This window comes from Furipterus horrens, unplaced genomic scaffold (genome assembly GCF_987537825.1).
Source record: "Furipterus horrens unplaced genomic scaffold, mFurHor1.1.pri manual_scaffold_3, whole genome shotgun sequence".
Taxonomy (NCBI): domain Eukaryota; kingdom Metazoa; phylum Chordata; class Mammalia; order Chiroptera; family Furipteridae; genus Furipterus; species Furipterus horrens.
The window spans coordinates 71493138-71503796 of NW_028327173.1; the positions used below are offsets into that span (position 1 = coordinate 71493138).

A 10659-nucleotide genomic window follows, 5' to 3' on the forward strand; every position below is an offset into this window, starting at 1 on the left:
TGGCTTCCCCTCACTCCCCACCCCCTTCCCCCTTCTGAACTATTTATATTCAGAAAAGTCACGTGTTCTTGGTAAAAACCTTAATAAATATGTTTATATTCTCTCTCCTTTGTGGTTTGAAGTGATATATGAACATGAAACCAGAGCTAGCTATGGCCACACATATTTCTCCCCAGCATAAAAATTGCTTGTGTGATCATTATAAGGCAAAAAAGACCAGTTCAGAGTTACGTTCTTTCTTAGCTTTTCTGCCCCTCTGCCATGGTTTTGTTTTGTATTGTTTTTCGCAGTTGTGAAGTTTATTGTCTTCTTTATTGTTCAACAGAATGACTGTAATTATATTAACTGACTTAAAAGTGATCAGATTTCTCTTTTCCCCCTTTTCTCTCTCTCTAGTTTTCTTCCTTTCCTCTCTTTCCTTCTCTCAAATATTCCCAAGCATATTTTTCTTCTTTTATTACTATTTTGAAGTATTTTACTCCTGAAAGCAATGTTACAAGAAATGGGGAGGCCATGCTATACAAACCTCTAGGGTTAAGAAAAGCCTAACATAGGAGTCCAGTGGAGCCAGAATCTGCCTTGTTAGCAGAACCCTCCTTTGGGGCTGGTCTTCTACAGCAGGCACAGGGGAAGTGATTCTTAACCAACTGGGCAAGAAAGAAATCTCTCCTAGTCTTTCTAGAGGAGGAGAATAAGCAAGATGGATGGTTCTGAAGCATTTGGGAATGAAGTTCACAATGCACAGCGTTACCTTAACAAGACAAATTTATTATTGTTATAGAAAAAGATCAAAGGGTCTGTAAACTCAAGCAAATGAGTTGCCACATTGGTGAGACCTAAAATCCATTTAGATCATTACTCTTGTTATGAAGATGTTTTTTAAACTATGTTCATTGATTTGAGAGAGAGCGAGAGAGAGAGAAACATCAACGTGAGAAACATCGACTGGGCAACCTAGGCATGTGCCCAGACCAGAGATTGAACCCGCAACCTTTTGGTGTAGGGGACTACGCTCCAATCAACTGAGCCACACTGGCCAGGGCATGAAGATGTAAGTTTTTGCATATCACAGTTGTTCCTTTATTTTCTGATTTCTATCTTCAGTCACTCCTCAAACATTTTTTCAGTGCCTATGATGTGCCAGGCACTATGCTAGGTAGGATACAAACAGGACTAAGACATTGCCTCTAACTTTCCAAGTTATTTCACATCTCTTTTCTCCTTAAACCTACACTTCATCTTCCCTCATTTTCAAGTGGTGATATCATGCTTCACTGAAGGAACAGAAACCATCAGGCAATAATTACCTCATTTTCTCACCAAGTCTACTAACCGACCTAACTGAATATATGCCATCCCTCCCTTCACAATGAAGAATCATGCCCTCTTTTCTCTAGGGCTCTGGATATCAAGCCTGCTTACTCGAGGAATTCACTCCTTCCATTAACTGCCCCTTTTTCTGCATCATACTTTAGTATTGTCCTCAATTAAACTCTCCCTTTAGTCCATATCCTTGCCAGCTTCTACCTTGTATCTCAGCATCCTTTCAAGGTGAGACTTACCAACATTGCCTGTACTTGCTCTCTCTGCTTCCTCACTTCTTATTCTCTGTTCAGTTCACTCCAGGCATGTGCTCAGCACATTTGTTGAAATGACCTGCATCAAATCTGTCACCAATGACTTCACTTTGCCAAATACAACAGCAATTCTCAGTACATACTCTCTAATTTGAACTCTGCAGGATTTGGCGGAGATGAACATTTCCTCCTATTTAAAACACATTCTATTGTTGGTTTCTGTTACCACATTCTCTCAGTTTTCCTCCTATGTCACTGCAGTTTCTTCTGGGTCACTTTTCCCCTTACTCCACTTCTAAATATTGAAGTGCCCCAGATCTCTAGGACATCTTTTCTTCTGCAGGTAAGTTTACTCTAGAGGTAATTATATCCAGTTTCATTGCTTTAAATACAATCTACATGCTGATAAATTACAAAATGTGTTCAGCTCTGATCTCTTCCCGGATTGCCACTTGAATATTTAACTGCCTTCTTATATCTCCACTTGTATCTCTTAGTGCCTCTCAAAAATAACAAGACCAGAGCAGAATTATTGGTTCCCTTAAAGAATTTTTTCCTGTCCCGGTTTTCTTGATCTTGGGTAAGGCATCCCCAAGCACCAGGGGCTTTCTCTCACCACCCCATCCGATCCATCAGCAAGTCTTGTTAACCCTGCCTGCAAAAGGGAGCCTCACTCAGACGTCTTCTCAGCACCGTGACTGCTACCACCCTGGTCCATGCCATCCTCGTCTCTTGCCTGGATGACTGCAATGGCCACCTGACTGTCCCCTCAGTTTATCTCCTCGTGCAGCACTCAAGAAGCCAGAGGTACTTTTTAAAGGAGAATCACAGCGCTCTGATAATTTCCCATTTTCATTAGAATAAAACTGAAGCACCTTTGCAAGCCCTCTGCGACCTGCACTGCTTCCTGGACACATCTGCTAACACTCTCACCCGTTCGCTGCCTTCTGACCACATGGGGGAGCCCTCACTTAATAACATGCATTTCTGTTCAGGCCATGGCTCTTAACTGTTCCCTATGCTTCCGGGAATACTCTTCTCATGGATCTCCCCTTGTGGCTGACTCCTTCTCATTAATTATTCACTTCCCAGAGTTGTCAGTGGAAGTGTCCTCAGATCCCCTCACCAATCTATCCAAAAAGTATTCTGCCCACCCCCAAAGTTATTCTATACCCCATTCCTCTGTTTTATTTTCATAAGACTTACCATCACCCTAAAGTATTTATTTGTCCACATTTTTGGTTTCACTCATCCCTAGAATGTAAGGTAAAGGACAAGGCGCTCATGTGTTTTACTCCCCTCTGCGTTCCCAGTATCTGGCATATAGAGATGATCATTAGACACTTATTGATATTAAATGAATGAAAAATTGAATGAATGAATGAATGAATGAGAAGACATGAAAGCTAGCCTATAACAACCCTCAGTGATATGAACTGTGACAGAGATAATCAAACAAGGAAATGGACCATAAAGATAAACAGTCTTCTAATTTCTAGATAATTTTTATATATTTTGAAAGTGTAAGATTACATTTTTATTATTCAGATCTTATATTTAAAGATAGTTAAATAAATACCTTTCATATAGGAAATGTCACATTTCACACCCTTTCCACTTTTCAGTTCCATGTGATTCTTTCAAATTATGGCCCATTTCTCAATTCTCATCTCCTTTTCAGGCTTATACGACATGCACTTCACAAAAACAATAGCAAATGATTAGTTACGGTTATCTGTGTCTTTGAGAAGCTATAGTTAAATGATGTTTTTAACTTTATTAATAACAGGAAAACTGCTTTCATGGTTTCTGTGAAATACTCTAATAGTCACCTCAAAATTAATAGGTATGTTTTAAGTAAATTACCAGAGTTTCATATGTCATGATCTTTGGGTCTTCCTTTATTTTTTGGGAGGTTTATTGAGGCATAGTTTATACAGTAAAACTTACCCTTTTACATACGCAGTTTTATGAATTTTGACAGAAGTATACAGTCATGTGATCACCACCACATGAAGATAACATTTCCATCAGCCCAAATTTTCCTCTTGCCTCTTTGTAACCAATCACCTTCCCCTATCCCCTGTCTACTACTGGTTTTCTTTTGTTTTGTTTTTTTTTTGTCCCTATAGTTTTGATTTTTCCAGAATGGAATTGTATATTCTTTAGATTTTTTTATAATACTTTTGCAATTCATTCCTGTTTCATGCATGCTCGTCCCTTTTTATTGCTAAGCAGTATTCCATTGTATGACTACTATAATTTGTTTATCCCTTTATGTCTTTCTGTGATAACTGCATTTTGAGGTATTATATTCAGAAATATGCTTTTATGGGAGACATTTTGGGTTTACTAAATAAACATTTATTGGGCCTCTACTATCTGCCTGTGGTTTAAGGTGAATAATATACAGTTTTCTTTTGAAGGGGAAATAACAGAGCAGGTGGAAGAACAGGGGATGAGCTTGTTTTCAGAAAGGACTTAATCGAGGACAAGTTTTATTAGACTGTGAAAATTCTCTGTAACATAAGCACATAGTGTATTTAATTGTGGAAGTATTTCACAAATCTATTTTTTAGTTTCCTTCACACATATTTTGGGTGTGTTCAAACTTATTGATTGTAATATCCTAAGTAAGACCTTAAGATGGGATAATACAGTGATTAAGAACACAAGCTTTAGACCTAGACTAACATAGATTCAGTTGTTGTGGACATTTTGTTGTTTTGGATTAGCAGACATTTGATCCTGTCCAAAACGTTCATGGCAACATTTGGTCCATGGTTCATATAAATGCCATTTTCCTGCAAGATTCAAACTCCAGCCCCCCTGCCTAACCCCATGTGCCATTACCAGCTAGGCTACCAAGGCATGAAGGGTTATTATTGGCAATACTGCCACAACACAAGTATTCGACCAAGAAAACATGATAGTATTTTTTCTGATTCATCCTATAAACCCAAAGTGGAAATAAACATTATGGCCTATTTGAACCCAGAAATGTTCTCTTCAGTGTGGAGATTTTGGACAGGACCAAACATCAAGGACCGTTTGGTGAGGAGGTTTAGGACAGGACCACATTTCAAGGACCTTTAGTGTTGACCAAATGTCTTGGTAGATGTTTTGGTTGGGACCAAAGGTTCCCAAAAGACTTGTTTTGTCTTTCCAGAGCAGCAGCCCCTATTCTTCTGGGAAATTCCCCCTCATACTGTGATGCACCTGGAAGCTGCCATCCTTTAGGCACTGACTCCTTGATTCCTGAGCCCTCTTGCTTGTCTTCCCACCACATTTCCACTTGGGCACCAGACTTCACTGTCTGTTTTGTGACAGATTCAGAAATAACAGAGCTAGTTTTTGAATGTTTCCTATGTGCCAGGAACTTTGCTAAACCTTTTAATGTATTATATCATTTAGTTGTGAGAACCATGATGTAGTCACAATGCAATGACTATTATTCACATGAGGAAACAGATGTTTAGAGAAGTTCATGAAAGTCACATGGCTAGTATGTGGTGGGGCCAGCTCCCTTCAAAACCCTTGCTCATAGCCACAGGGACTGTGGCTTTCAGAAGCCAAAACTCCACTCCTCACCCAGGCTTCCTGTCTCCTGCTGCATAGGCTGTGAAGGAGTGTTTGATGTTTTGCTTTACCTCCACTATGTTTTACCTCTACTGGTATCATGAACTCTGTGAGTCTTGTTAAATACTGGGTAGTTTTCACTACTTTTTTTAGTTCATTCAGCATTTACCAGAATGCTATAGCCTGTTATAGGCTTTGAGGGCCTTCAATATGACACTTATCTCTTTCAAAATAGACATGATGCATCTCATCTTAGAGCTGTCTGTCATTTAGGGGTTTCTTAGATTCCCTTGTTGCCCATGTTTTCTCCAGGCTCTTATTGCTTCGTTACTTCTCTTTTGAATTATAATCTAACATTTTGTCAATGAAATTGGGTTAATTTCTTTCATTTTGTTTAATCTTTTGGGTACTTCTCTTTTTGTAGCTTAAATTTGTTGGGAACAGATCTGCTGAACTATTATCCTACCTAATACACTGCAATGGACTGAATGTTTGTGTCTCCCCCCTAAAAAAAATTCAGTGTTGAAATCCTAACCCCCAACATGACAGTATTTGGAGGAGGGGGCTTTGGGAGGTGACTAGATCATGAGGACAGAGTCCTTGTTAATGGGATCAGTGCTCTTATAAGAAATACCACTTACCCCTTCCACCATGTAAGGTTACAGTGAAAAGACACCAAGCCTTTGGTGCCTTGATTTTGAACTTCCCAGCCACCAGAACTGTGAGAAATAAATTTATATTGTTTATAAGCTGCCCAGTTTATGATATTTTGTTATAGCAGCCCGAATGAACTAAGATATATACCTATTCAAACTCTAGGACACGACTCATTAGTGAGCTGTGAAATCAATTTGGTGTGTTGTAACCAGCATTTTTAAAACAGAAAATAGAATAGAAAGAAAATATGAGGGTGTATCACATATATTAAGGTTTAATACAGTGTTGTGAAACTTTTGTTTCAATTGTGCATACATGTGTTGCAACGTAAGATATATTTCTTCCTATGAGTGATGTTCCAAAAAGTTTGAGAATGGCCATCCTAAAGGGTTCTCCTCTTTGGAATGTATGAACTTTTATCCTAAGGGAAGATCATTTTATCTAAAGAATTGAAGAATAGCCTAGAAGTATCCTAGATCTATGTCAGTTTATGATATTAAAAGGAATTTCATCTCACAAAAGTATTGACCAGCTTCTATAAAGCACTTAGAACATTTCTTATCTCAAAAGACAGTGTATTCAACTTGTGACCTGTCCTCGAAGATTTCCCCACCACCAATTCCATATTCCTGGACGAGGGAATCAGATGAGCCTAGTTTAGAGTAGCTATTAACCTGGGTCCAATCAGTAATGTCAGAGGTGAGGTGAGAGTTAAGGGGCCGCATGATCTAGTGGCAATAAGCAAGAGCTAGGGGTGGAGTGGGCATTAAAAATCTGCCTCCTAAATTTGGCATCTGAGTGACTTTTTTTTTCAATGTTTGTTGGGATTCCCTGATAATGTGTCAAAATTTGTTCATTAGTTCAGTTATTAGGACCATTCCAATAAAGAAACTTCTGAGGCTAAAAGGAATCATCTTGTACTCGATTCAACCCTCTATCAAGAGCTTGAATGATTGGGGCTTATGCAACTGCTCTGGTCCCACCTAGTCCTACAAGGGCAGGTCTGAGCATCTCTAAATAAAAGGACTAGAGACTAAGCAGCAAGCCCCATTGGAAACTAACCCTGGAGCTCTGATGCCTAAATACAGATTTACCCTTCTGGGCCCTGACCTCTGCCCATAAATCCCATAAACCAAAGCTCATCCCAACTTCGCATTGATTATGACTTAAATCCCTCTAAAAAGATGTCTCAGCCTTATCATTCTCATCCAACAAGTTCTTAGTTATTTTGTCTCTTCTGTCCCTTATGCATGTCTACCTTGTGCCAGGCATTGAGCTAGTTTCTAAGGATATATTAGTGGATGAAACAGATGCAGTCCCTTTCCTAATAGAGCTTACTCTCTTCCTTTTTTGACCAGGGCTGTATGATAGTTTCAGTTACTACACATTCTTGCCAATACGTATTAATGGGGTAGGCCTAGCCTCCCTTCTGCTTCACCACCTTGTCTCCTCAGTGCTTTATGTCCCCCTCTGAACTACTGAACTAAAGGACAATAGAACTTTAAAAGGAATTATGGCATCCAGTCTTTAAATATTAATCATTCTGGTGGGTCTGTAGTGGTATTTCATTGCAGTTTAATTTGAATTTTTCTGGTAACAAATGATGCTAAGTATATTTTCATAAGTTTATTGGCCATTTGAGTATCTTGTTTATGAAATAATGGTTTACAGTTTTTGCAAATACTTATAGTTTTGTTGTTGACTTACAGGACTCTAAATATGAACCCTTTGTCAGATATAGGTACTGTAAATATTTTCTCCCAGCTTGTAGTTTGCCTTTTTGCTTTTTATTTTATATTTTTAATTTTTAGAGAGAGGAGAAGGGAGGGAGAAAAACATTGATGTGCAAGAGTAACATCAATCAATTGCCTGTCACACAAGCCCCAATATGGGACCTGTCCTATAACCCAGGCATGTGCCCTGACTAGGAATCAAACCAGTGACCTTTCCACTTTGTGGGACAGCACCCAACCCACTGAGCCACACAAGTCAGGGCGCCTTTTTACTTTGTTTATCACATATTTTGTTAAGCTGAGATTTTAAATTTTGGTGAAGTAAAATTCATCAGATTTTTCATTTGTGGTTAATTCCTTTGTGTCCTAAGAACACAAAGCTTTGCCTATGCCAAGGCAGTGTAGTTTTTCTCCTATGTTTTCTCTTAAAACATTTACAGTTTTACTTTTTACATTGAGTTGTACAATGCTGATTCTAAGACCATCATCAGTCACTTGGATTACTGCAGTTGCTTCTCAATTTGAATTTGTCTCCTTGCTTTCATCTTTATTCTCCCTACTGTCCCTTCTCAATCCAGATATCATAGTGACCCTTTAAAAATTAAATTCAGATGTCATCCTCTGATCAGAAATTCTGGTGACTCCCCATTTCATTTACATAGGAGCCAAATTCCTTGCAGGGCCCTCTTATTACTTTCCTGATTAGCTTACTGCCCCCTTCCAACTCATTCTGCTTCACTCATATTAGCCTCTGCTGTTTATAGATGTGAACACACCAGGTACACCCATGCCTTTACACTTGTTTCCTCTGTCTCAAGGCTCCTTCCAGATGTACCTATGAAAAATTCCCATATATCTCTCAAGTCTTTGTTTAGCTATCTCCTCAATGATGCTGACCTTAACTACAATGTTTAAAACTGTACTTGATCCTCATCTTTGTATTCCCAATCTTCCTAATCCTGCTCTCTATCTTCCATAGCACTTAGATCCTCTTACATGTGATATATGTTCTTCATTTTCTTTTTTTATTCTTTTTAAAATTATATTTTATTGATTATGGTATTATAGTTGTCCTGATATTCCCCTTTTGCCCCCCTTCACCTAGCACTCCCCACTCCCTCAGGCAATCTCCCACCATTATTCACGTCCATGGGTCATACGTATAAGTTCTTTGGCTACTCCATTTCCTATACTGTTCTTTACATCCCCGTGGCTATTCTGGAACTACCCATTTGTATTTCTTAATCCTCTCACCTCTTAACTCATTCCCTCTCACCCCTTCACTCATTCCCTCTCACCCCCCTCACATCTGGCATCCATCAAAACACTCTCTGTATCCATGATTCTATCTCTGTTCTTCTCGTTTGCTTAGTTTGTTTTTTAGATTCAATTGTTGATAGATATGTATTTATTGCCATTTTATTGTTCATAGTTTTAATCTTTTTTCTTAAATAAGTCTCTTTAACAGTTCATATAATAATGGTTTGGTGATGATGAACTCCTTTAATCTTTTCTTGTCTGGGAACTCTTTATCTGCCCTTTAATTCTAAATGATAGCTTTACTGAGCAGAGCAATCTTGGCTCTAGGTCCCTGCTTTTCATGACTTTGATTCTTGCCAATCCCTTCTTGCCTGCAAAGTTTCTTTTGAGAAATCAGCTGACAGTCTTATAGGAACTCCTTTATAAGTAACTAACTTCTTTTCTCTTACTACTTTTATGATTGTCTTTTTATCTTTAACCTTTGGCATTTTAATTATGAGGTGTCTTGGAGTGGGCCTCTTTGCATCCATCTTGTTTGGGACTCTCTATGCCTCCTGAACTTGCATGTCTATTTCCTTTACCAAAATAGGAAAGTTTTCTTTCATTATTTTTTCAAACAGATTTCCAATTTCTTGCTTTCTCTTCTCCTTTCTGACACCCCTATGATTTGGAGGTTGGACCTCTTGAAGTTGTCCCAGAGGCTGCTTATACTCTCCTCACTTTTTTGGATTCTTTTTCCTTCTTGTTGTTCTGATTGGTTGTTTTTGGTTCTTTATGTTCCAAATTATTGATTTGATTCTTGGGTTCATCCACTCTTCTGTTGTTTCCCTGTAAATAGTTCTTTTTTTATTTCTTCGAGTTTTTAATGAAAGTTGTATAGAAGATTACATTATTCCTGCATCTCCTCCATTGTTTCTTCCTTGTATTTTCCCTTTTCCTTTCCTGCTTGGCGAGATTTGGCTTTATGTTCAAGGACTTTTCGCAGTCTTTGTCCAGTTTTAGTCTGGTAATAACCACCTTGCTGGGGTGAATGCCCACGTGAACAGTTGTACCGTTAGCTTTCTCCCGTTGTACTTGTTCAATGTAGATGGCATATTTCTTTCTATAAACCTGGACTACTTTGCCAATCTGCTGCCCTTTGTAATGTCCTCGTACAACCTGAACTTCATCATCCTTTCAGATGGGCATGGATCGAACATTGAACTTTTGTCTCAGCTCTTTGGAAAGAGGAGAAGACATAATCTTCCTGTGAATGTGGGAAGGTGCATTGAAATGCCTTTTATGGTTCTTGTTCTGGTCAGAAGTCACAAAGGGATTTAACTTCATTTTGACCACTGGTGCCTCAGCGATGGGCGCTATAAATTGTTCTTTATTGCAATTAGTATATACTTCATTTCTGACTGGATCTTTTTTATGCTGTTAAGGTCCTCACTAAGTTTCTTGAGCATCCTTATTACAAGTGTTTTGAACTCTGTACCTGATAGATTACTTATTTCCATTTCGTTTAGCTCTTTTTCTGGAGTTTTGATTTCTTTTTTCATTTGGGTCATGTTTCTTTGTCTCCTCATTTTGTCAGCATCCCCGTGTTTGTTTCTATGTATTACATAGAGATACTATGACTCCTTGTCTTGGTAGAGTAGCCTAATGTAGTAGGTATCCTACAGGGTCCAGTGACACAGCCTCCCCTATCACCCAAGCTGGGTACTCGAGGTGTGCCCTTTGTGCAGGCTGAGTACACCCTCCTCTTGTAGTTGAGCCTTGGTTGCTGTTGGCAGATCAATGGGAGGGATTTCCCCAGGACAATCATCTACAAAGACTGTCTGTGACCACTGACCACCAACCTCCACCCTTCT

The 10659-nt window shown here is 38.8% G+C and overlaps 1 pseudogene; it reads right to left on the minus strand.

The window, feature by feature from the left end:
• Nucleotides 1-9695: 9695 nt before the first annotated feature.
• Nucleotides 9696-10132, minus strand: LOC150015290 (large ribosomal subunit protein uL24 pseudogene; annotated as a pseudogene).
• Between the last annotated feature and the right edge of the window lie 527 nt (nucleotides 10133-10659).